This window comes from Nothobranchius furzeri, chromosome 5 (assembly GCF_043380555.1).
Source record: "Nothobranchius furzeri strain GRZ-AD chromosome 5, NfurGRZ-RIMD1, whole genome shotgun sequence".
Taxonomy (NCBI): domain Eukaryota; kingdom Metazoa; phylum Chordata; class Actinopteri; order Cyprinodontiformes; family Nothobranchiidae; genus Nothobranchius; species Nothobranchius furzeri.
Window position 1 is genome coordinate 26,358,306 of NC_091745.1, and position 27,897 is coordinate 26,386,202.

The following is a 27,897-nucleotide window of genomic DNA, read 5'->3' on the forward strand; positions in this document are numbered from 1 at the left end:
CATGAAGGTCGTTCGTCGAACCGTCTTTGGTCAAAATGTGGTCACCTGCTCTGCTCCCACGCTGCTTCATCGTTGCAGGAAAAACTGTAGCATGAAGGCAATGTTTGCAAGTGATCCAAATAACCTGACACTACATAAATTGTCAGTAACGACGCAGCGGGAAGGATGTCTGTGACCCGCAGAGGTCGGCCATTAACTCCCGCCGCACAGCTAAAGGAAAAAAAAGCGTATTTGGTGCAATTTTATAGTCTTAACATGATCAGGTACATGCAAAATGACAAGTAGGGGTCTGAGAGTGTGACACACTCGTTGTAGAGGTCACACACGCCACAATAAATAAATAAATAAATAAATAAACAGCAACGTTACGCAAACATTGCTGACAAAGAGGAAATATGGACTCCAGACAAACTGTAAAACGTGTGAGGAAATAGATGTGAGGGTCATTTTACTGAGCAGCACCATTAACATTGCTGCCCTTGTCTGGAATGAAGCTTGGATCTGATACACACACACACACACACACACACACACACACACACACACGCACGCACACACACACACACACACACACACACACACAAATGCTTGCACAGAGCAGGTTTTTCCTCCTCTTTTTTACATTTCTCCTCTTTTTGCCCTCAGAGACGAAGAGGTCGACATTTTAACTGCGGCGGTGAGGAGATGGCTTCCTTTCACCTTGACGGGCATATAATGAACATTTTTCATTTTGAGCTTAGCTTCACTTACAGAGTCAGTCAGCTATTTTCTCTTTGAACCTTTTTTCTCCCCGTTCTGACATTTCCCTCTGTGGTTTTGCCAGGATGATCTTCACAGTAAATTTGTGCCCCTTTTAAAGAAATGGGTTACATTTCTGTTGATTTTTTTCTCTTTTTTTTTTCAAAGCGCTCATTTCCATAAAGGTCCCCCGTATAACACAAATAGGCCTACGGAGCAGCATGAAACACAAACAAAATGCTAATCACACCTGTTTCAATTAGAGCCTGGGTATCCATGAAATCCATATCATTACTTATTGTTTTGCTTTTTGCACGAGAAAAGGCTGCACTTTGAAGCAAAGGCACAACATATTTGACTGATGGCTGAATGAATGCATGTCCTAACGTTAGAAATGAGCTGTATGTAAACTAATAATGTAAGGAGCACAAGCTTGGCAAAAGGTGAATAAAAAACATTAAATGAGAGTAAAATATTGACTGATCGTGCAGCTGGAAATGACTGCTTCTGACAGAAAACGCTAGGAATTACTGGGTTTCTTTGAAGTATACTTCAAAGTCTATTTTCCTACATTTGACTACAGTCAACAATGTGGAGAGCAGCAAAATGGGTTTTAAAATTTACACAATAGATTAACGACCATGGCTCGCAGTCTGACTGCAAACTAGAACAAGGAAACATTTTTTTTTAAAGTTGGTGAAAAATCCACCAACAGTGGAAGGTTCGGTTGGATCAGAATGATTTAAAAGAGTCTGAAACTACAGAAAATACACTAAAAGGGATGGAATATAACGTGTACTTAAAGTCATCCCCAAATCTACTTTTTTTCCCTGATAAACTATATAAATGCGTGTCTGATCGTGCTGCAGACACGTGTAGTCAATAGTTTTGCACTTTGGTGCATTTTAGTTAAAATTTTTATTTTCTGCCTAAAACTGTCAGCATCAGGTAAAAACTGAACAGCATTTTAATTTAAATCTGCCATCGCTATTGGCTGAGAGGTATCCTAGAACGTCAGCTGCTACCATGTGATGTCACAATGTCGTTGTGAGCCTGTGTGTGTGTGTGTGTGTGTGTGTGTGTGTGTGTGTTAGCGGCTCCGCCCTCTTGGTCTGCTAGGCAACAGCATTTGTTGCATTTTTCAAACAGGAAGTAGGAGCTGAGTAAGAATGTGGTAGGGGGTGACTTGCTCTTTAAGTAAAGTACAGATACAGTCAAATTGTACTCAAGTTTTTGAGTTCAGGTCTACTTTTATTTTTTACTTTCCTACATCTTAAAGCACATATCTGTAATTTAAACTATGTTGACTAAAAAGTTTCAAAAGTAAATGTACTGTCATTTGCAGTTTGTTCAACCCCCACCACACCCCCGGTCAACCACAATGCATACCGTGAATCCTCTAATATTGGCCTGTATTCAATTAACGGCCGGGTATCACATTTTGGCCGGTGTCTGCGGAGGTGAATAATGGCCGTTTTTTTTATTGTGGCCAGGTGGAATGTGGTAACAAGCAAGTACGGGGGGCGGTTGTGTCATCCGTCTCACTTTTGATTTGCCAGTGATAGATCGTGAGGGTAACTTTAACCGTGCGGAGACGAAGAGGAGGCAAAAATTTGACATCAAGTTCAAAGAGAACGTGCTGATTATGCTGCAGAACACTCTGGGGAGCAATAGCAGGGGTTGTATGAACTAGTCACTAGTCGACTTCACCGCTCTATAGTGACTTTTTATGCCAGTCATCGACTAGTCGCTGTCACGTGATAATGACCGGCAAGATGCAGCCCTCGGAAAAGACAGCAGCCTGCTGTCAGCAGGTGACAAGCTCTTGCACGTCGGGAGGCAACGCGCTGTGCCAGAGCGTCGGTACTGACACCCGCCGTAAAACGGACATTTAACCAAACTGTGACCTTTACCCTCTTGCAGTTTAACCTTCCCCTCACCCCATCCTAACCTTAACCAGCTTGCACATGCAAAGCTCTGACTGTTGACGCGCTACAGACATCTGCGTCCTGAGCACAGCCACAGTAACATTATCAAATCAGGTGTCGCCACCTCAAAAACTAATTTAACACGCGATCGTTCATGTCGGATCATTTCCTTTTATGTTTTCTGTCTTTTATTTGTGCCTGATGCTTTTCGCTGCTGTGGAGCGGGGCGCATCACCTGTTTTGTCCTCCGGTGAGGCACCTCACCGGTGTGGCCGGCGAGCACTCTGCTGTTTTTGCGGTCGGTAGATCCTTTAGAAATGCAGTTCAAAGGTAACTCATGAGGTGAATATATATATGAACCCAGGTCGCAGTTTTTCTTTAGGATTGAGAAGAGATGAGATAGTCAAATAAAAACAAGTTAGTTTTTGTACCTGGTGGTTGCAACAAACAGACACCATTGAAGGTAATCAGAAGTGAGGAACAGAAAATGAAATAATTATTTTAATGTTTAGAGCAGCAGGAACTCCGAGAGGCTGCAGGTGCATCAGTGAGTTTGCGGCTGCTGCGCAGGGGGAGGGGGGAGAGGGCTGAAGCAGAAACTACCGTTGTTAAAAGAAATGTGTTTGACTTTGAAAATGTGAGCGCAACTTTAATTGTCAAAAACTCCAGCGAACCATTAGTTCATTTTGCTCAAATAGAAATTGAGGCCTGCCTCTAATTCTGGTCCTCCTTCCAATAAAGGCCTGGAGCTTGATGAGCTTGAGTCAAATATAGGCCCGGGCCTGTATTAGAGGATTTACGGTATTTAAATGTTATTTCAATACTTTTTTTGTTTTACTTTTAAGTACATTTGAAAATGCAGAATTTAACGGTATCATGCAAAAAATTGGAACTTTTGACAATTATGTTGCTATTTCCTCATTAAAAAACATTTTTGGCTTCATGCATTCATTTTCCTGTCTCAGCTGCTTCTTCCCCTTAGTTCTGCTAAGCGATTGCAAATGGCCGGATGGGGCATGTTTGTGTCATCATGCCCCACTCCACCCCATCTGGATACCAGGTCGATCCTTCCCTGGACTGAAAATACTAACGCCCAGTCTTTTTGTGTAGCTAGCAGAAAGTTTATTTTCCACAGTGGAGAAAAGGTGATTTCTGTCTTGCACTTTAAATAATGCCTAGAATCCAAAAATTCATTTTTAGTCTATGAAAGGCATGGCATCCCTTTCCAATCTTCCTGAAGAAGAGTTTAGTCTGCAGAAATGGGTGGATCTGGAGGAGCTTTCATAAACCGAGCCACAATGTGACTGATTTCACAAATAGTTTGTTAAACCACCGCCAGTACCGCAGTGGGTTTTCAGACAGATTATGTCTTCGAACCTGCACCATTCCAATGTTAAAACCACCCGATGGAGAGGCCAGAGTTGGTTTTCCACCTTATTCCTAGCCCCCAAGATGCTTTGTGTGAAATATGTGACCTGCTTCCAGTCCATAGATTGTTTACAGGGTGACCATAGATTGATGACGCAATCCGTTTATGCTAATCCCTTTTCTATGGTCTTTTTAGAGATGTAAACTATGTAGGAACACCAGCAGTTGCAGCTCAAACGGGACATCATTACTATCCATCCGCCTGCTAAAGAGGGGTGGGAGGATGATATTAAAATCTAGACAAAGCTAACATACAGTAGCATTTTAGCTTCTTTCTTAACTCTGCTGCTTTTGATGGCAAGGCAACAAACAATCTTAAAAACTCAGAGGCTTATCAGTACCTACATAGTAATAAGGTTGGTCATGTTTTGTGGAATGAGGTGGGACACAATCATATTTACTTAAATTCAGACATAGATGCGAGTCAAAGCCTAAACCCCCTAATCACCAAACCTGGGTTTTTGTTTATAGAACAGGCAAAATGCAAACAGCAGGTGTTTCATGGATTACAACAGGTTTAATGTTCATTTAACACATTTGTTAAAGTATAATGTTAAACACTGAGCACTATTTTAATCATCTGTCTGCTTGGTAAACATATAATTCACTCAAATTATTTTTTAAAGGGGTGTCCAATCCTGGTCCTGGAGGGCTGTTATTTAGCATGTTTTAGTTTTAACTCTGCTTCAACACACCTGGTTTCAATCATCAGGCATTAGCAGTCTTCTGCAGAGCCTGATGAGCTGCTGCACAGGTGATTCATCCTTTGAATCAAGTGTGTTGGAGCAGAAAAAACACAAAACTTGCTGGACACCAGCCCTCCAAGCCCAGAATTGGGCACCCCTGGTTTAAAGCCACTGTATACATTTTTGAATAATTTTTATTTCAGGTTGAGAGTGCAGCCAGGGAAAGACCAGATGTACAGCCAAAGTAAACTGCATGTTCCAAACGTCACTCTTGTAGCCACAAATTTAACTTCCTCTGGTTGTTTGTACAACCAAGAACAGTGCAACCTGTTCCTGAACCATGGAGGTACATTTTTTGGGGGCAAAAGATTTTTAAAATCCTCTTGAAATCTTCAAGTAAACTGCTACGAGAAACAAAACCTCACCATACAAACCAGTAGATATGTGTTGATTTGCATGTTCGTTTCTCCATGAGCCGGCAGAGGAACAAGGTGGATGAAGTTTGGTGGCTAAGCTTCAAGGACTTTGTTCATCCCAGCCGCCTTTCACCTATCCGAGTGGTGTGTGCATGCGTGTGTGAACTGCTTGTTAACAACTTGACTGATGGAGAGTTGGTGGGGTCTTGAGGTTTGTACTCAGTGGCATGGTTTCTTTTTCTTCAGAGTTCATAATGCTTAGGAATCGAGGGTTACATCATGAAATGAGTGGAATTAACGCAGGTGGAGGCATGACTTTATCAAATCCAAGTGTCTTCATTCAGGGTTGATAAAATGTCTCGAGTGTAACTCATTTCAGAACAAATGACGTCTCTATAGGGCTAACGGGAATATTATAATCATATATGGGCCTGTATACTGTACAAATACAACTCCTTAAATACTTTTACTCAGGTCCAAAACTTCCTGGATACTCTCACTTTCACTAAAGTATTTTTTACCTCTTAAGATGTACTTTTACTTCAATCAGTTACTTCTTCCACCATCGCAGCTTGATGACAGTCTAAATTTAAAAATAGGTGAAAACATTTAGCAATGAAGAAAACACCTTAGTACATGATAACCCGATTTGATGACACTCGATTTGTCCATTAATATTGAATTCAGTATTTTGCAACTGTTGGAGAAAAAAATTACAGTACTCAAGAGGGAGTTTCAAAAATGCCCCCAAAGCAGGAGGTCTGTAGCCTAGTGAACTAGACCAAATTCTTGCTTTGCAAAGAATGGTCTCGGCACGCTACACTGGAACGTCCGCAGCTCCTACCAGGACTCTGGCTAGCCAATCACAGCTCTCTAGAGGGGTTTCAAACACACAAAGAGCTGTGATTGGTCCATAATGGTGGGCCAATCATAGTGCTCTATCTGCTTAGTGAACAAATCACAGAGCTTTATCCGCTTTGTGGGCCAATCAGGGCACTCTATATGCCTGGTGGGTGGGATGATGCAACAGAGGGAAACAAGAGTATGTCACATTCATTGTCCAGTGGAATGCGGAGATCATTTGAAAGACAACGGTAGAACCCGCCCCACAACCGAGAGCCGTCAATGGAGCGTGGCCAGACTAAATAATACATTTATTTAGTCTGGCTTGCCAGGCTAGGAGGTCTGTTAAAACATTCAGAGATGTCGCAGGTTTCTGGAAGTTTTATCAGTTTCATTTCTTTGTGTCGGAAAGTGGAGACATGTGGACGAACTTTGGGAGGACAAGCACAGTCTTAATCATAACACTTGACACACATTCACACAATTTACGCAACTTGTTAAACAACCTTAACAAAAGTATTGACCTTTTAGGGTTGTTGAAATGCGTTTAGACTCTTGTGCTTCCAGAGGTCGCTCATTTTACCCTCACAGCCTAAGGTTAACGTGCATTGTACTGTAGTTGTATCTCCTTGTATGAATTTAAAAAAGTTATTCTCACAGTAACAAATAAATCCTTGAGCAGAAGTGTTGCCACATGAAGATGCCTACAAACAACAGGGCTTTATTTTATTACCGACTGCTGAAGAGGATTATGGTTTGTTGAGGTTGAGATAAACACTGTAGGTAGCCTGCCCACTACTGGCAGAGAAAATACCTCAATGTGGGCTCTTTGTTACTCTGGGGATTCGGAAATGTTTTGGTTCAGTGGAATTGTGAGCGTTTTAAAAGAACCTCCCTCTGCATCCAACAGAACACGGTGTACAGAAACGATTATTCATCCTTAAACCCAAAGATTAATTGTAACCCGAGCCCTGCCATGAATTCAGAACAGGAAATGTTCTAAACACAAAAGTAACAAACACAAAAGTAACAAACACAAAATGCATGGAATTAGAGAAAAAAACATCCACGACAATGTGATATTCAACACGCAGAATTAGAGCGTGCACGCTCCCAGATTGGCTTGGGTAAAGATTTGGCCACGATAGGGGGTGGGGGTGGGGTGGGGGCTGGCAGGGTGATTTCCCAGACAGCTGGTGAAAAGCGGGTGTGCTCTGGCTGCTAGAAGGAGCAGATTCAGGTGGCATCTGTGCCTCCTGTTGCAGTGCAGTAGTAGAAACACTAAAAGTGAATTACAACATTAATGATAGGGCTCTGCAAGCTGTCGTTCCACATTATGCATCCATTATTCTGTGCATGGGTACTCGGAGGGATTGTGAAGGAATAGCCGTTGCACCTCCCCACTCTAAAGCAAGCTCTACAAAATAATAAGAATATTTTTTTTAAAAGCCACCTCGCTGTGAAAAGAAGTGTTGGTTTATAAAGTAACGCTTTCCACCAATATACTGTCACCACATGGCACGGCACTGACTGGATGACTGATTCTCTCTCTCTCCATTTCCATCCCTCACTTCATCTCTCAGCCAACCTCCCACCTCTGACCCCGCTCCCCCTTCCTTGCACTACTGCTGCTATTTCAAACATTTGTTTGATCTTACCGCCCTCTACAGCTGAATGAAATCAATCTGGGAGCGTTGTCATATGTGAGCAGAAATGATTGGCCACAAGAACATCATGTATTTGAGAGCATGGAGCTCGTGCCCTCCGTCTCAGAGGTTCACAAACACACGGCGGAGTGGCCGGCACATGCCTGATAGGCATCACACAGACATCTCAGAGCTGTCACCCTTCCCTAGACTTTCAATAACTTCAAATCCCCCGAAAACTTAGAGAATAAAGGCAGAGTCGATCACTCATAGCTCCCTTCACTCGCCTCTTCTCTTCAGGGAAATAACAGTCGAAGGAGAAAAACAAAGTCAGGATCCCATCGTCTTCCACGGAGAAGCTCTACTTCCCCCGAGGACGCAAGGAGAACACTTCTTTCATCACTCCAGTTAAGACACAATAACAAAAAATTCATTTATGAGGCTGCGACATAAATAGAAGGCAGGTAGAAACAGAGTGTGAGGTAGGATCAATGCTAATCAAGAGGGGATTTTTAGGAATCAGGAGCAAGACGTACAATGGCCCCGAGGAGCAAAAAGACTACAGCGTTGGACACAAAGCAGCAACGAAAGCAGAAAGCACAGGGCTGTAAGAAACACAGACATGCTTAACATGGTGATGAAACAGAAAGCAGCAACATTTCCCACGACGTAACAGAGAAGACACGAGCACAACAAAACAGAAAACAGTCTGACAAGAGAGCGCTAACCACAGAAATATCTAACAATCACAGAAACAAAAAACAATCCAGCAGAGACAAAACTACACAAAACCTAGAGAACTAACAGTCACAACAACCCAGAAAACAGCTGAGACACAAAACAACACGCCAACCCAGAGCTGACACTCATAACAACACAGAAAACAACAGAGGAACAAAACAACATAAGAACCAGGACGACTAAGAATCATAACAACACAACTGAAAACAAGAGACACAGAACAACACAAACATAGATAACTGACAATCACAACACAGAAAACAGACACAAAACAACTAAAAAAACAGAGCTAAGAATCACAAAAACAAAGACAACAACAGAGGCACAAAACAACACAAAAAAACCAGAGAAACAACAATCACAACAACACAGAACAGCAGCAGAGACACAAAACTTAGAAAACTAACAATACCAACACAACAGAAAACAACTGACACAAAACAACACAAAAATGAGAAAACTATCACAACAACAAAGACAACAGCAGAGACAAAAAATTACACAAAACGCAGATCGAGGGCTAAAAATCGCAAAAGTAAAACCACAGAAAAAGATGTCCAAACAAGGCAAAGCAATTCACCAACACAAATCTAACAGTCGTAACTAAAATATAACAACAGGGAAAAAATTCATGAAAGTTGATTTTTTCAAAATAAAAAAATAAAAAGCATTTTGCTTTTTTTTTTCCTTCTCATGCTTTTCACTCAGCTTTCAAAACATAATTTTGAAGTTTCTACAGTCTTTTGTCACATTTTGTTTCTGTTCCTGAACAGTTTGTTTGTTTGTGTGTTTTTGGACCTCAGAGTTGGTGTACATTTCTAAAAGCCTGCATGTTTCTGCTACTGTAAGCACTGGATCGTGCAACACTGACTGGATCGTATGCTCGCTCAGCACCAGCTCTGAGCTGCAGACGCTGTGATTTCTTCATTCAGGAGAGAGTGCCACAAAATGTGTTGTACTTGAGTGTTTCACAATTACCAGCTGATTATATCAGCTGCATTACCATATTAAAAGGAAGACTACTTGAACACACTCACTGTGTCTCAAGTCAGGGTCTGCATCCTTCGAAGGACCCAGCCTACTCGGCCGACGTGGGCTGGGTCCTCCGTCGGCCGAGTAGACCGGATGTTAACGGCTGTGAATTTGGACAGGCCTAGCCTTCATGAAATCCCGCCACTCCCTCGGCGAACGTTCCGTCGCCTAGCAACCGTGGAACCGCTGAGCAGAAGGGAGAAGGAACTTTAAACGATGGAGCTGGAAGTTTTATTTAGCTTTTTAATCATTTCCTTGACCGTTGGAGAGTTAATTCAGAGAAAATACTTTCGACAAGCTGAGCCTGAGCAAAGATGTGATAATAGTTTTTAATACTTTCTAAGGGTCTTAATTTGACCAAAACCCATTTATCACCTTTTAAGACTTTTCAAGACCCAGCGGATACCCTCTAGTAAACAATTCTCATTTGTAAACAAAAATAAAATTCAAGAGTTTAATACATAAATGATTTTATTTAGATATTTCTTTTATATGTACATGTTTAATCTTCCTTAACCATTTTTTCTAGCAAAGTAAAAAGCTGTCAAAGTTCTCCCTTCTCTCCTGTGCCCTCTGCTGCTCTGCCTCCCTCTGCAGCCTCATGTCCTCCCAGATCAGCTCCAGAAGCTGGTCATCACTGTCACCTTCCCCTGGATGCCCATTTTCTCCAGAATAGTCTTAACAAACATGTAAGAAACGAAACAGGAAGAGAAAAAAGGACAACGGGTTATTCCTTTCATGTTTTTGCAGAATAAACTAAACTCAAACGACTTTTTAAAATACGAGATGTTATTGTACCTCCATGCCACAGCCGCCGAATACTTAGCTCCAGTGATCATGTGGTCCATCTCCGCCCTAAGCTTAATAAATTCCCTGGTATTCTCTTTTGTCCCTAAAATACAAACCCCTATTAAAATCAGGGGAAAAACGTAGCGGGAGAAGTACGACACCGAGCGGCCGAACATACGAGCCCAGACCGCAATACAAGCACTTTTACTGTAACATTTCTAACTAAAATAACGTTCATGTATCACAAAAAGTCCTTAACCTAACAGTTTTCAAGTTTATACTGACATTTATATGCACAATCCTCTCCAACAGCTCCCGCTTCACTGTCCGCCATTGTTTTTAAAAGTTCTACCGTCCGGCCCGCAAGGCATCTTGGGAAATGTGAACCACTGAAGAATACACCGGACCCATCCTTCATACAGGCGAAAAGAAGGCCGGATGCGTCGACCGCATTTGAAGGAGTCTTCGAATTGGGACAGGCCTGGTCGTGGCGCTGTGACGTAACCGGCCGACGAATCCGGCCGATGAAGGATGCAGACCCTGAATTGAGACACAGCCACTGATAGTGCCAAAGTGTTTAAAATAACTTCCCCACGCATTATCGAAAGCAGGCTCTGAGATCGGGGAAAAGGAATGTCAATAAATTCCCGTAAACCTTTATTGTGTAAATAACAACAATTACAGAGAAATCAGATCACCTAAAACGGGACAATTTTTAATTAAAAACTAACAGTTTTCTGAGAACAAAAGGCATAAAGCTCACTGCATGTTCACGTAGGTCTTTACATTTATTGTTCTCAGAGGTTACAGTGACACATACAACAACATAAATATTTAATCAGAACATGACTGAAGTTGTTTGTGCTGTGATACGCGTCAATAATCCTGCTGGGGGTTCACCTGCTGACCTTTGTTTGTGAATAAGAGAACATTTGATTTTGGACACATGAAGCCCTCTTTTGAAAATGTGTTTGAGTATTTAGCAATCCTGTCATTTGATTGATAGTAAACTGTTTTTATTTTCACATTAATTACATCACAATGACTAAGATGATAAAAGGTTGTGCATTTTCTTACTCAAGAAGTCATTTTTTCATCAGGTAATAGTTGTTCTAATAATCTAAGTTTCAGTAGGGATTCATAAAAACCATTTAGAATTTGAATTCCAGCACATGTGTTGTTTTAGCATTTAGAAATAAATTATTAGTGTAATTAATAATTGTATTAGTGGTAAAGAATAAACATTCTGTCACTTTGAAGCTTTCACACATCAAATAAAGAAAAACAGCACTCGGAACGTTAGCTTAGCAAAACTGAAGATGGAATCTAGAAGACGTTTAAAAAATGCCAAAGTTCATCATCAGCCAGGGGCAAATGCTCCGATTACTTGAGCCTAGAGGTGCGCAACATCAAGTAGGTAAGTCATTACCAGTGAATGTCAGTCTGAGAAGGGTCAGAGGTCATTTTCAAACTATATATGGTCAAAAAAACCTTCACGACAACGGCCAATATTCCAAGAAATTTACATTCCAGTAAGCTTACCTAGAGTTCAGAGGTCAATGTAAAGAGAGGGGAGAAGCAAACCTCCCACACTTCACCTCAGACCCTGTAGGCTTAGGCAGGTTAAGGGGCAAAGGTCAAGGCACAACAACAAGAAAAAGACTGAACAAATTGATCTTATTTGGAAGGGCTGCTGGTGAAATCTCAGTTTCAGTTTGTAAAGTTTCATCTGAATGAACCACGAGGCAAGAAAGTTTCAAAGTGATGATGCTTACCCACAATGCACAGCAGCATAGTTCACAAAACCCAATGCAGCATGTCAACAGATGTCAGCATGGTGGTGGAAAGCTTATGGTTTGGGCTTGATCTGCAGCCACAGGACCAGGGAACCAGCATGAACTTAAAATAATCAAGTGCATTTACAGCAGTGTGGATATGATTGTATTTGTGGGAAAACTGATTGTTAAGTGTTTTTGTTTTAACAACTAGCAGGAACTTTCATGGAAAATGACAAAAACAAAAAATAGAAACACTTTCATGTATATTTTAATTTCTTTAATTTCTTAGACACCTAAAATATTTCCTGATTGTTTACATTGTCGAGTAATCAAAAACTGCAAACGCAGCCGAGACTTCCAACACGGTGTCACACATTTCCAAAATTGTGAATGTCTAAGGGATCTGTGAAACCCTCCCGGCAGATACGTGCTGGAGTTCACTGATTCTGCCCGGCTGAAGTGTTCCCGTGCCCTCGAGTGTTGTGAAATCATTTGTCTGACAATGTTAGGCAGATTTCACCTTTGTTTTCTTTTTCTTTGCCATTCCACCACCAGGACTGCTAATCAACACACACTTTTCCTGCCCTTTTCCTCCTCCGTACACACATCTGCCTGTCTGACCAAACTGGCTAATTTGTGCTCTTAATCAGCTTGCCTGCCTCGTCTCCTCACTCCAGGCTGGCGACACGCTTCCCTTCCCCTTTAATTCCCCGGCTCTCAACAGACAGCCGCGCTGATTAACATGCACGCCCAGGTAGGAGCTCCCTCCAACACAACCCCACTGCCCACCAGGTCCACACACCATTATCCTCGCTACTCAATAGCACCCATCTCAGTGCACATCTGTCGAACTGCTGCATCCACACTCCTTAATTAGCTTTGCAACTTTCCACCTCTTCTGGGTGGAAAATAAGGGATAAATTTGTGGCCAGTGCACGGATAACAGAAAAGAAAAGGAGAGAGGACAGACGGTGAATGAATACTGAGCTCCTGGATGAAAAAGTTTCTGTGTGTTTGAGGATGTGGTGGTGACAGAGAAGATCCACATCAACACACCAGGAAAACTCATGGGCTTCCTTCACAAATCAACCTATTTTTGTGTTGGTTTTTTTTTTTGGGTTGCTCATCAGACTCCACATCTCGCTCATCCTTTGACGCTAGCATCGTTGGTCCCAGTGATGAAGGTGGCGTTTCTCACGTTCATGTCGTTGCTGAGGCTAGCGCTAATCTGACTCCCGCTCTACAGCAGCACTTCTTCTGTCAGCAGCTCCAACACACCGAGAGGAGATGGTGAGAAGCACGAGGCATCCAATTAATATGAAATTGTCTCCAGAAGTCAATAAGGTTTTAGTTCCACTTGAGTGTGTCTAAATGTGCGGAGTACGGCTAATTATAATCCCATGGAGTATTTATACTATTTATGCTTTGCTCCTGTCATTACTACAAACTGTAATCCTCCAAACTCGTGTTGTCTGCATGTGCTGATGAGCCCAGCTGCCAAAAATACTCAGACCTGAAGCTATGGCAGCAAATAAGCACACAAAAAATGGGAAATTATTCATAGTTTCCATGGCAATGAGCATCAAACAATATCATAATCATTGGGGCTTTTGATTGGCGTTTCTGTCCGGGTGGGGGCAAAGGCTGCAGCAGCAAATGGAGCCGTGAGTTATTTTAGTCAAACTGCTTCACCACATACATGGAAGTTTCATTAGAAGAACCCACTGTGCTCATAACCTTCTGCAGGCCTCCAACCAATCATCTCGTGTATTAGAAATACTAATCTATGCGTGTTTCACCCTCCACCCTTCCTTCCATCCAACAATTATGCCCCCTGCCATCAAAAGCCATCAAAACAGTAATTTCACTTTCTCACAGCCTGGCTTTCACATTTCCTTCCGTGAAAGGTCTGAATCATCCTCTTATCTCCATGGCTATTACACAGTGTGCACGAGAGTGAAAACAATGGCTCCAGCGTGATGAGATCACGGCACTTCATTTCTCCGAGGCCACTCTGGTAGACACAGAGACAATCTACCAGCAGCAAGGAGGATGGAGACGGCGAGGGCTGGAGGATTTCTTGGTCTCTGAGTCCAGTGCTGTGAGGCGGGTCATCCCCAGTAATAAGAGTGGGAGGAAAACAGAGGAGGAAGGAAGGAAGGAAGGAAGGATGTGGTGCTGGTGAAGGGTCTCACAGCCTCTGCGGAGGCTCTGGAGGAAACCAAGGTCAGTGACTGGAACTCAAACTTGGATCCTTTATTCCTGCTTGTGTCCGGAAACCCTTGGAGGATTGAACGGTGCTGCTGCAGCTCGACGAGCAGCTGTGTTGCTTGTGAGGCAGTTTGGTCAGTGTCTTGCAGAGACTGCGAGAGAAGAAGGGAGTGCTTGACTGAAGAGGATGTGGCAGAGTGAAGTGACAGGCCATGGGAAGAAGAGGCAGGGGCTTCAACAGGAGACAAGCTCGCAAGTGACTAAAGCAGCAGGTCTGGGATTCGCTCTCTCGGCTTCCTGCTGCAGCCGTCTAGATTTCTTCCTTTTCTCTCAGACGCTAAGAAATCTAGAGTTGATGGGCTTTTTTCTCTGTTTGAGATCTTCACTGGAAAAACTCATCTTCGTTATTCTGTGTAAAAAAGCATTTCAGCCCAAAACTACCGTATAAAAAATTCAAATCTTAGACGTCGTGTTTTTTTAAGTAGTTTTTAGTTTTAATATATTTTTGTGAAAGTTTTTATTTTTTTCTTGACATTGCTGCTTTCAGCTGGACAGCACTTTGCAGTCTCCTTTAGTTGTTTAGTCTCAGTGTGACAGGCAGAACCACTGCAACCCAGACTCTAATATGATGGGATATGGTGGAGTAACGTGTGTTGAGTGTTCTTTAACAGGATGCTGTAGACAACTTTTTAAATCATCTTTTAAATTTCAGTGTTTTAAAACTGGTAGATCTTTTTTAATGTTGTTTGTTTATGGGTGAACTATAACATAAACAAGTTATTTCAATTCTCACAACAAACTTCTCTCTCACACACAATCAAGTTGGTGAAAATCTATCTATGAATAGCTCTGATGTTTTGTTTTTGCTTCTCTGGCTTTGCAGGGTTGTAATTTCTGAACAGAGTGGGTTTTTTTTGTTTGTTTGTTTGTTTGTTTGTTTGTTTGTTTTGGCTGGTAAAGCTCCAAGTCTTTCACAAACATAAAGCATCTTAAGAGGACATATTTCAGAAATGTTCGTAATCCCAATAAATAGTTTAAACTATAGGATTTCTTTTTGGTCTGTTGTTGACATATTTATCTGGAGTTTCACAATCTTAATTCAAAATGTCTATACTGAATGCACATCATTAAAGCTGCTACAAAGGGTCTGCAAACAGGCATTGAACACTAACTCTTCCTCTCGGGTGTCTTCCCTGAGAGGCTTCTGCTGGTACCGGAAATCTGCAATACCAGGGGAAACGAGGTAGCGTTAAAGGCTGGTGTCAAAACATGGACTAGAAATGGTCATCCATGCCCTGATCTCCTCCCGTCTAGATTAATGTAACACACTCTTCACATGTTTTAGCAGAACAGCCCTTGACAACCTTCAGCTGGCCCAGAACCCTGCAGCAAAGCTAACTGGAGTGAACAGAAGAGCGCACATCACTCCTATTCTGATGTCTCTGCACTGGTTACCCGTTAACTTTAGAATCCTGATTATAACTTTCAGGGCTCTATATGGTCAAGCTCCTCCCTATATTACTGATCTGTTAAAGCCTCATGCTCCAACCCGAGCCCTCAGGTCCACATACCAGAACCTTCTAGAAGTTCCAAAGACCAGAAGGTGATCGGTCCTTCCAGACTGTTGCACCCCGACTTTGGAATGAACTTCCTTTATCCTTATGTAGCATCGACAGTCTGGACCCTTTTAAAAAACAGCTGAAGACCCTTTTATTTAAAACTGCTTTTACCAGATTTTTTTGTTTTCCTATATTCAACTCAAATTTGTAATCATCTTTCACTTGTTTTATGACATTTTATAATTTTATTTATTTATGTTTGTTTAAGATCATTGTGATTTCATGACTTTATGATTTGTTCTGTTTTTAATCTATGTAAAGCTCTTTGGGATTCTCTGTGATGAGTACTTTATAAAAATACATAAATAACATAAAATACTAACATAATGACTAAAACCCAGTTGACGTTTTCTAGGTTAATGGCTTCAAATGGTGTTTTTCTTTTTGGGACTCTTTATCCTAAAGTTGAAGTGGTAGCAGCCGCCTGTGTGTCCTTCACTAATATTATTGAGCAGAGCACCTCTCACACCAGTGGAGTTCTGTTGTTAAATACACGAGTGTGTTATGAATGGAGGACCCAGGGAAGTGTGGAAATGCAACGGTTTGGCGAGGCCAACAACCGAATGGTCCAATAGTTGCATTCGGTCCGAAACGTGTTATTGGTGGAGGGTTTTAGACAACTGCGATAGAACCACTTTATTTATATTTTTGTCTTTGTCATAAAATCTTTGCATTGTATTTATAGCCGTACTATGTTAGAATGTTGATAAGGAGCATGAAAAAAATAATGATGCTAAACTGTTTTCCAAATTTGCCAACACAAAAAGGCCTCTCAGTCAGGTTTTTGGAGATACATTATCAGCCTAAAAATCTGGACAAACAGCATCAGAAGCAAAATGGTTTTGCTCTGCTTGTTGGTCTAACCACGCCCCATTGGCCTGACCGGTATTGTATCTTGCCAATCACAGCATTTGGTGAGTGGGATGATGCAACAGAGTGGAACAACAAAGTTGGCTCATTTGAATCAGCATTGGAATCAGCTTCAGACTATTCAGACTTGGGCTTTTATTTGGGTCAAGAGCAGATGGAGGCACTTAAGTCGTTTATTTAGATAAATGATGCACTTGCATCTCCTTCAATAGTGTATGGTAAACTGTCCCATTGACTGACATCTGTAACGGTGAGTACGTCACAAAGTTTGTCGTCCAATAGCACGTGGAGACAATCGTAGATCCCGCCCCACGACTAAACTCAGTCTATGGGTCATGGCCACACTATATATATATTAACATGTATAGGATGATTTCCCTGGTCAATAGATTATAGATTTAGACCTAAATGTAACAATCCAGTTTTAGATACACCTTTATCTTGGTGTTATCTTGGCCAAAAGTCCAGCCCAGTACCTACAAACACAAATGATCATTGTTTAAAATGTTTTAAGTGGATTCAACCTTGCCTTAACCTATCTCATGGACCACTGCACACATTTGATTAGAACTCTGCCCAGAAATTGTGTTTTGTCTTGAAGTGAATCGTTTTGAGAGTGACAATGAAACAGTGGCACCTTTATAAGACACAGCGTGCTGGCAAACTGACGTAATATTATTGCAACAGTGTGTCTTATAAACGCGTCATGTCGGCATCACGTTGTGTAGATTTTGCGGCATTCGTGAAGCCTTGCTTGGTAGAAACATTGATGTAATTGTCTGTCTCGTAAATGGTGATTGCATCTTGACGCAACAGAAGGAGGTGTTATGATTGCGGGGGGAGTTAATGCCTAAGTTTGGCCCACAACTGTATTGAAAATGAAAGTCATCACGGGCTGTAAGTTTTACTTTTTGAGCAAAATCAGCTGATATGGCAAACAGGAGCGCTCCAGGAGATTATCTCCATCAGAGCTGGAGCTCAGATCACCAGAGACTGCACGGGGTCACCTTTAGAAGCAGCATGTTAGAAAGTGTAACAATCGTGGATTCAATCTCAATAAAAATCAAGTTATGTGCAAGATGTGTCCAAGCTTCTCACGTGCAGCCGCCCTACTACATGCCCACTTGACCCCATTCTGACTAAGCTGCTCCAAGCTATTGCTCCTACAGCAGCCGCAGCAGTCACACATGTGATCAACGCATCACTGACATCCGGTACATTTCCCACCTCTCTCAAGCATGCTCAGGTTAAACCGCTGCAAAAAAAACATCTCTTCCTACAAATCATGTGGAGAACTACCGACCTATCTCTCTCCTCCCTTTTCTGTCCAAAATCATTGAAATGGTGGCTTTCAAACAGATCGCAGAATACCTCTCACAAAACTGTCTGCTTGACCCTTACCAATCTGGGTTCAAAAAGGGCCACTCCACTGAAACTGCTCTGTTAGCAGTGACTGAATCCTTAAAAGAAGCTAGAGCGACTGCCAAATCCTCAGTGTTTATCCTGCTCGACTTATCGGCTGCATTTGACACTGTCAACCATGGCTTCCTTTTGTCCACACTCTCTACCATGGGCATCACAGAGAAAGCACATGCCTGGTTTGAATCGTACCTCACAGGACGATCATTCAGTGTATCTTGGCTTGGACAATCCTCTACCGTGCACCATCTTGCCACAGGAGTCCCCCAGGACTCTGTACTAGGACCTCTTCTCTTTGCCATATACACCACCTCACTGGGTGAGACAATTCGATCACATGGCTTCTCCTTTCACTGCTATGCAGACGACACCCAGCTCTATCTGTCATTTCCACCGGACGACCACACTGTCTCTGCACGTATATCAAACTGTCTCTCTGACATATCAAAATGGATGAAATCCCAGCATCTCCAACTCAACCTCTCTAAAACTGAACTACTTGTTATCCCAGCAAAACCATCCATACAGCACAATATCAATCCAAAATGACTTCCTACCTCTGGCTCCTTCGAAATCTGGGTGTTGTGATTGATGAACACCTGACCTTTAAAGATCATGTTGCCTCTGTTGCTCGTTCATGCCGCATTGCGCTGTATAACATACGAAAGATCAGACCATACCTAACACAACATGCCACCCAGCTCCTGGTGCATTCTACTGTCATCTCCTGCTTCGATTACTGCAATGCCCTTCTAACTGGTCTTCCAGCCTGTACTGTGAGACCTCTTCATATGGTCCAGAATGCAGCGGCGTGTGTGGTCTTCAATCAGCCAGAAAGAGCACACGTCACCCTCTGTTCATTGAGCTCCATTGGCTACTGCTAGCAGCACACATCAAATTCAAATAGCTAACACTAGCATACAAAGTCCGAGATGGTACGGCTCCCATCTACCTGAATCCTCTTGCAAAGGCTTACGTCTCAGCCCGGCCGCTCCGGTCATCACAGGATCGTCGGCTAGCAGTGCCTACACCACGCTCAGGACAATCCAGACTCTTCTCATGCATCGTTCCACAAATGTGGAATGACCTACCAAGCACTAATAGCGGCTTCCTTTTCAATTTCCAAGAAACTCCTGAAGACCTTGCTCTTCAGAGAGCATCTTCTTAACTAGCACCCTCCCTGCTCCCGTCCCCCGTCTCTACGGGCCACTCCTTGTTCCCTCCTCTCCATGATTGATGTCAAGTTGATGTTATTGTTGTTGTTAGCCTGAAGGGCAACATGCTGATTATCACTTGTAAGTTGCTTTGGACAAAAGCGTCTGCTAAAAACATAAATATAAACATAAGATAAACAGAAATCTGCGGCAGCGCAGAGACCGCCCCCATACCTCTTTTATGCCACTATCGCCCAATTTTCTATAAAAAGGACATGATTGCACCACATTACCACTAAGGTCTGATCACTTATAAACGAGGTCCCCGATGCCGCTGTGGAGTTGCGGCAAATGGACGGCATTGTTTTGTAAAAACGGCTAGTATCTTTATCAGACAGTCTAAAAACTGTTAATCACACACTACCAGGTTTGTCCTTTTAACATTAGCCCTTTTCCTTAAAAATGAACAACACGATAAAACATGTAAATAATTCTATAAAACATTTCCAGTTTCAACATTTAGTTTGTAGTATCATATTTTAAATAAGCTCCATTTCCTTTTAGGAATGATTGGATTTTATTTTACAGAAAAGTAACACTAAACATGTTGTAAAAATTAACTCTATTAACATAATCATTTACAAAGCCGTTATGCTATTTTTATTTTTCCCTGCTTTGCCAGTGGCGACTTGCTGCAAAATGGTATTGATACCGAGCCGATCATTCCGATGAGCGCCCTGCATCGGCTTTCCATTATCGTCCATGCAATATTAAAATCTATAAAGCACTTGTTCCTGTTGTTAAATGATCACAGTGCAGATCAAGTCTTTTTTCTCTGCCATGTAAGCTGCAGGACAGTTGTAAGTTCACAGAGGTGATGCAGAGCACGATTCACTTAAACATTTCATGTTTCTGATGGAAAACATAGAAACTGTTGTAAAAAAACATTTTGCAAAAACACTGCAGCAAAAATGGCATAATTATTCTTTTTTTTTCATAGTTTTTTTTTTTTTTTTTTGCAGACAAACCGCTGCAGGCCAACAGGGTTGAAACTAAGTGGTACCTCTTCTTAACATCACATACTTATGAGGCTCAATCTGATTTACTGACGCATCTCCCAGCTCCCACTTCCATTACTGAGCCCTGTTTCTGTGTCTTTAACTCTGCATTTGTCTGTTTAGTGCAACACACACACGTAAGCATGCACGCACACACACACATTTCCTCTATCTCCCTCTCCATCTCTCTTCCTCTTTTTCTCATTGGAACGCGGGAAGCGGGTGGGGTGGAATGATCGTGTTAGGGGGTTCACAGAAGACTGACTGTTTATTATTGTCTTCGGCCCACTTAACTCTGACAGTAACAGAATGAGATGGGGAGAGAAGCGAGTGCCATTAATCACGGTGTCGGGAGGGCCTGAGCCGAGCGGAGACGCATCCATATCGCATGTGCCTGGGAGAGGAACACAAAGTGATTTTCAGGCCAGCCGGCCTCGGAGCGCCGCTTTGCAGCCTCCAAGTTGAAGCTGCTGGTGGATGAAGAGTGGAGGGGGAAGAAGTGGGCGGCTGTTCACACTCAATCTTCAAATGTTCTGACACACTGCACCTACAGCCACCCCTGTTACCAGCAAACCTAAACAAGGACTGCTGATGGTTAAAAACCAAAATACCTCCTGCATGAGATCACACAGTCACAGGAAGTGGTAGTTAAATTTTTTTTTTGATGATCAGATGTGGTTCTATGGAAGCTGGAATGATGTTTTTAAGGATTCGGAGAGGCTGGTGGAGGCATTATGCAGCCACCTTCACCCAAAAAGTGCACATGGCTCCGACATCAATGGCAGCCCATCAGCCGTCAGCCGTTCCACCGCAGGGGGGACACTGATTGACAGCTGTGTCTCTTAAGTCTCCTTCCACCATGGCAACAGCAGCCGCACACCTTCTCCCTGTGACACCCAGATGTGCAACAGCAGCTGTCTCCCACATTATTCCTCCTCATCCCCAAGCCTCCATCCACATAGACAGCCATCTAAATATTTAATCGAGCCAGAAGGCGCCGGCGCTTTGCACACTCCAGCAGAGGAAGTGCAGTATCTCCAAGTGAAAAGACTGACTGAGAGATGAAAGGCGAGAGAAGAGGAAAGGAGGTAAAAGGCTGAGGGGGTCAAGGCTGGGCCTGGCTGAGCTGAGTTACAGGTAAAAACCTAAGATGACAGTATATGCCACGATTTTTGGGGGCACATGACAGCGGCGTAGGAAAAGATGACAGGTTGTGTTTTGGATATACCCGGAGGACAGCCTCGCTAGACATCAAATGTCTAACAAGCTAGACAAGACCATTCTGATTTCTTGCCATACTTTCAGGGAGAAACGCAGGCCCCCCTGAATGTGACATTGCTAACCATGATGCAAAAATTACATTGTGTATATGTGGATCTGTCTTCCTGTCTGGGCTCTGTGCTGCTGTATTTCTGCGTGCATGTTCATCAGAGTGTGTCATCACTGACAGCTGATCAGAATATACACAGCGCCTGAGGTACTTCCTGTAATTTTGACTTTTTTCCCTCTCTCCCCCAGCCTTGGCACATTCCCAAGCAACAGATTGCTGCTGTCGCTGGAGTTGCGCCTCACAGATGGAGCAGCATCACTTCCTGAGGAGCCTGACAGGATCAGTCCAGGAGCTCATTCGCTCACAGTCAATTAAGCCATGTTAGTTTTGACAGGAGCCATGGGCAAAATAACAGCCGTCACTGTCTAGAAGGAAAATATTGTGACCACACACACAAACACAAACAGAAGAAGAAAAAATTCCACTTGTTTACTGGAGGGGGGACTGACTTTGCGGAGAAAAGGGCTGCCGGCTGCGTGGCGCCTCAGCGGGAGCTCCAGCTGACATGACAAAGGGCAGCGGCTCAAACTCACCGACAGTCAAACTGTTTCATTTGCTTGAAAACATAAAGCGCCTCGGGTGATTTAATGAATTCCAAAATGAGGAGTAATTATGACCTTCATCGATTCTGACGGCATATGCAGTCCATCTGTCCATCTCACACCTCCGCCTTTCCTACTCAGCCAAGATGTCCTCCTCTGCATCCCATCCCATCTTATAGGACACGTGAAAAGGTCCCCAAAACACCTCCTCTCATTCCTTAACAGCCCTGATGATTCTGTAATGAATAATACAATAATACCCCAAAAATTGTGTGTGTGTGTGTGCGCGCGTGCGTGTGCATGTGCGTGCGTGTGCATGTGCGCGCGCGTGTGTTTGTGTGTGCGCACCTGTGTGTGTCAGTGTGTGTGTGTGTGTGTGTGTACCTCCCACTGAGAAAAGAGGTGGAGCTGGTCTCTTTGAACCTGTTGGAAGGAGAGTGAAACTCTTTGATTAGGACATGTAGGTAGGTAGCTGTGGGCGATGGACTGAAAACACTTGGCATCTGCTTGCAAGTCTCCACACACCCGAGGTGAGGGACACACACACACACACACACTTCTCTGGCTGAGCTTGGCTTTACCCTGGGCATCATTACAGACACTACACATCCCTCCTTTGAAGGGTTATCAAGGCTCCTCATTAAAGATGTCCCTGGCTTTCTTAGTGATGTGGGTCTCCACAGGGCGTAATATACCCCCTTTAATTAGTTTGCAAACTCATTAGTGTGTGCTGGGCAATTAAATGTCCATCCTTCAGAATAGTTTACTACAGGACAAAGGAATCCCAGGGGCTGTCAAGGAAGTAGGACTTATAGCTGAGACAACTGTCCCCTCTGCAGGGGAGCGTCATTAGGGAGCTGCAGCCCCTCCATCATTCCAAGTCCACTCTGCTGAGCACTCAGGGACAACATGCTTCTGTCCATTTCATGCCTTCACATGTTGGTGTCAGTGGCTGAAACGGACATTTTCACAAGCCTCTAATCAGATGCTCCTCTTGGACGGGCATTAAAGAGAATCTCAGCACTGAGTTCTGGTCAGAAATATGTTTAATGGTTTTAACTTGCTTGTATTTCACTCTGACACTGTTGATTTTCTGGGGGCTGTGTGTGACTGGAAATGAAACTTTCTCAAATTTCAGCAAACTGATTTTGTTTATTGACACCAAATATTAGGTACATTTATTTATTTTGAACCATGTGGTTTGCTTCATGCTGACTTATTTTACTGATTCTAACCCAGACATTGTATCCATTTATTCTCCACACCAGCAATGAAAATGTTTCTTTTCCACATATTTTTTAAATCAATTTGGATTCACAAGATTTAAAATATTAAGTAAATTAATATAAAAATAATATTAATGATTAATCACTTTAAAGGTGTGGGACTGTGCGGTCTCTGGTAGAAAGTTGTGCCTTGCAAGCAGACAGCCGCTTTTGGAGTCGTATTTCCTGATAGATGGACATCTCGCCACCGATTGGATAACAGCAACATGACTACCACTGACTTACAACGTGGATGTCTTATCGCCGCAAGTAACACAAGCCTGGAGGAGTTTTTCTGTCTGATGGAGTTGCTAATGCTAACAGTTATCTTTTACTAGCAGAGGCGTCTCTGCCGTTTCCTGATGGTAAACCAACAACAGCCTTCCCCGTCGTGAGTCAAGATGAGTGATTCCATGAATGTTAAGTGTGACGTAGATCTGTCAGGAGTTTCGAATCCTAGAGTTTCACATCTATTTTCTATCAGAAGCTAATCAGCAGATAGGTGTAGGAGACTATTTTCATGTTCAGCCTGCATGAAAACTCACAGTGATCAATTATAATCAGAAATAATCATTTAAAAAGTTATTTCAGTGAACCACACCTTTAACTGTATCCATGGACTTCCATGGAAAGTGTGTTAACATATTCTTTTTACTAATATGCTATAATTAATAATACGATAATGTAATATTAACAGAAATAAAGTGCATAATTACACTGGTATTACGATGTGTCATACTTATATTATATGCTATGCATTTAGTTGCATGATTTGCGCCACATGAAAAAGTTGTCTTGTTTCATCTGTGAGGAGGGCTGCTGTTTGAGCACACGGAGATGTTTGGAGTTACCTTGATGTTCCGGACGTTTCACGAGAAATGTTTCCCTGTTTGTCTCACTGGATCCATTTCTGCAATAATTGAATGGTGATTGATAAGCAGACAGACGAGGAAGACTCTTCTGAAAAACAAGCCATCCTTTTAATGGACAACAAACGCCTGTTGAATTATGCCAAAACACACACAACTAATGTAATCTCAAATGCTGATCCAGATGCTGCTTAGGCAAAACACGATACATTGCACAAAAACTGGGGACAACTCATAAGAAAAAAAAGGTTTCATGCAGGAAAATAAAAAAAAACAGAAAAAGATATTGAACAATAGTGGAATAAAAAAAGTTAGCATCTCAAACCTCACATTTGGAGTCACTACGCCCCAAATGTTACCAAGTAAAAAAATAATCAACATGCAATAACCAATCAACCATAAACAAAAGCGTTTTCCTAACAGAAAGCACAACAAGTAATAAAGCATGGAGGAAAACCAAGAAATACACAGATTAAAAACATCTATTTAGACATAAAACATGCCAGAGATGATCAAGTACAAAGAAAATCAGGTGAAAAGGTAAAGCAAATGACTTTCTAAATACCGATACTGAGATGACAAGTTCCAATCTGTACATTTATGATTTACTTTAACGTTTTTTATTAATTATTTCACAAAATTTCCGATACATAACGTTTTGCTTGTTTCATTGTTCAATATTTAAATGCAGATTTCTAACCAAAGTGTAATGAGACTCAGTTGAATTATAATTATTTCTCAAATTTTAATTAACAATAAAACTTTTATGTGTAGGTATACAATAAACAAAAGGCCAGAGGAACATCTCCTGAGTGAGTCACATGAACATGATGAGCCTTGAATTTGGAGAATATAAAATGTAATATTTTCTCTCCCTTTTTATAGATTTATACTCGGTTTATCATCTGAGGTTCACAGCTCTGCAGCTTCTGTGAGACGGGCCCCGGAGGAGCCCAAGGCACATTTCACTGCACTGTGACTCTCTATAAATCCAGCTAGCATGAAATCTCAAGGAGCCAAAGCTGTGAAGAGAGCCAATCTGCCTGTTTACACCGTCTCATCTTACACAGAAGCCTTGGCGCCTGCCCTGCAGAAACCCCCCTCCACCCCAACATGTTTGCGGAAGTGTTCATGCTGAACAAAGTGATTGTATCATCTGGGTCTGCTCTTCCATTTGTGTTGCTGCTTCTCCCGATACCCGTTTCAAGCTGTGTCACCCCGAACTCAGGCGAAGTTTGAAAAATGGAAGAAGGGAACCATGCAAAGTGGACACATTCTCCAGCCTGCCGTAAAATAACCGGGGGATGGGCCATTAGCCATTTGCCGCTGCCGACCAAGCTCCAGATCCTGCATCTGTACAAACAGAAGGTCACAAGGAAACTAAAAGTATCACAAAAAGAGGAAACTGGGTTTAAAATTAGCTACTCCAAGAAAACTTACGGTCAACTCTTTATTTCTGGCTTTCTAATGATTTTAAACCCACAGAACTAAAAATGGAGCAAAACGTTTCACCGACAGTCCTGGAAATTTTCCAGCCGGCTAAAATGACGCCCTCCCGCCACACGTCCTCCTCCTCAACGTTAGCCCTCCATCAGGGAGGAGCCCCATGAACCAGACATGCTCCTCCACTTTTCTAAGGTAAAACCCAGTCAATTTGTCATCCAGTGAAGAGGTTGAACCTCTAATTAAAAAGGAGAGCTGTTGCCATCAGGGCCTGGCTAAATGTCACATGATAAATAACGGCGGAAGATCTTGAAAGCTCCCCTGGAGTTTGCTTCACTCGGGGGGGGGGATGAAAGGCCACACACATTCCAGGGTAACTGCATATCAATATGTGAAAGAGGTTCAGTTGTATAAATTGATTAAATGACCCAGATGCAAACGAACTATGCTTCGAAGAGCCTGTTGTCTGAACGCTGAATGTTGACTATGTCACGTAGGCTGGATATTAATGGAAACCAAGCAGGGAGAATGTGCTGGAGACTGACATTATTAAAGCAGATGATGGGTTTCTGAGAAGATCATTCACTGAATGCAATCGATAGCTCTGCGTCGAAATGCTCAGGCAGAAATTACACTTCAAGGCACATTGCCTGGGGTAAGATGGCACTACCATGAAATGCATTGCTATGGACACTATTAGAAATGATTGGCTAATTACATCCATGAGAAATCCCAATTCTTTATTGGTCCTTCACACATTGCGAAGAACCAGAAGCGTGCATGAGACCTGGAGCAGTCTTGACTCTGATCCATGCATAAACACTGAGCTGCAGGCCCTGGAGGTGTCTGACGGTTGTCTGAGACCGCCACAGTCAGACGACACCCGCGTCAGCTCATATTTTCTGATTTGGTTCATTTCACTCCGCTTATTATCAGCCAGCTCAATCTTGACCCTTCAAATCTTTAAAATTATCACCCTGTCTCTTGTCTTCTCTTCCTCTTGGAAACCCTTGAATTTGCTGTCAATTCCACTGGATTCCTCTCTCATCTTTCACCACTTGATCCTCTAATCTTTCTTTTGTGTCACTCACTCGATAGAAACTCTTTTCTCAGTGAGTCGGCACTTAAACACAACCTCAACTACTGCTTTAATCATTTATCGCCACACAAGTTGATTTAAACTATGTAATATTATACTTCAGTCATCATTTAATATCAAACCAGAGAACAAAAATAAAGGATTTTTTCTATAGAGTTATTATTTATTCAAGTCAATTCTTAAGAGTAAAAAGCCATTTTTACAAAACAATGCCATCAATTTGCCTCAACGCCGTGGCGGCATCAGGGAGCCTTAGGTCCTTTATAAGTGGTCAAACCACGGTGGTAATGTGGTGCAATGTTCTTTTTACAAAAGATTAGGCAATGGCGGCATAAAGGGGGTATGGGGGAGGTCTCCGCAGCTCTACGGACTTCCGTTTAACTTGGACATGACTTATTTGAATTACGATCTAAGCTGTGCTTACTACGTTTTTTTTTAACAAGCTGCTCCTAAAGGAATCTGTCCTCCACAGTCTCTTTGCAGTCTCTGGTGATCTGACCTCCAGCTCTAATGGAGAGAAGCTCCAGGAGAGCTGCATTGCTTTAGTTTAACATCTCAGCTGGTTTGATCACGACACCTCCCTCTGTTGCGCCAAGGCGCAGTCGCCGTTTATGAGTCAGTCAATTATCGCGATGTTACTACCAAACGAGGCGGAACGAATGCGCATAATTCGTGCATCACCAAGCCAGCATGGCGCGTTTATAAGACACACCAGTGCAGTAGTATTACGCTGATTTGCCGGCATGGTGTGTCTTGTAAAAAGCCCTAAAGAAAGAAAACCTTTATTTTTGATATTAAAAGGAGAACTGAAAATCCCATGGACCAAATTTTATTTTTGCCAGTAGAATCTCAGCAATCATGAAGTTGGGCTGTAACCCCTGGCAACACCACGCGTGATTTCAGAAGTCCATACATAATAATGATAAGCAAAGAGAAGAGGTTAGCTACGGGGGTTATAACAGGAAATGACCTACATTTAGGCATGTGACTTTT

The 27,897-nt window shown here is 42.5% G+C and overlaps 1 long non-coding RNA gene across 1 annotated transcript in view; it reads right to left on the bottom strand.

The window, feature by feature from the left end:
- LOC139069996 (uncharacterized) overlaps positions 1 to 27,897 on the bottom strand; it is a 210,414-nt gene that overhangs the window by 11,909 nt on the left and 170,608 nt on the right. The gene's annotated exons all lie outside the window — the stretch shown is intronic.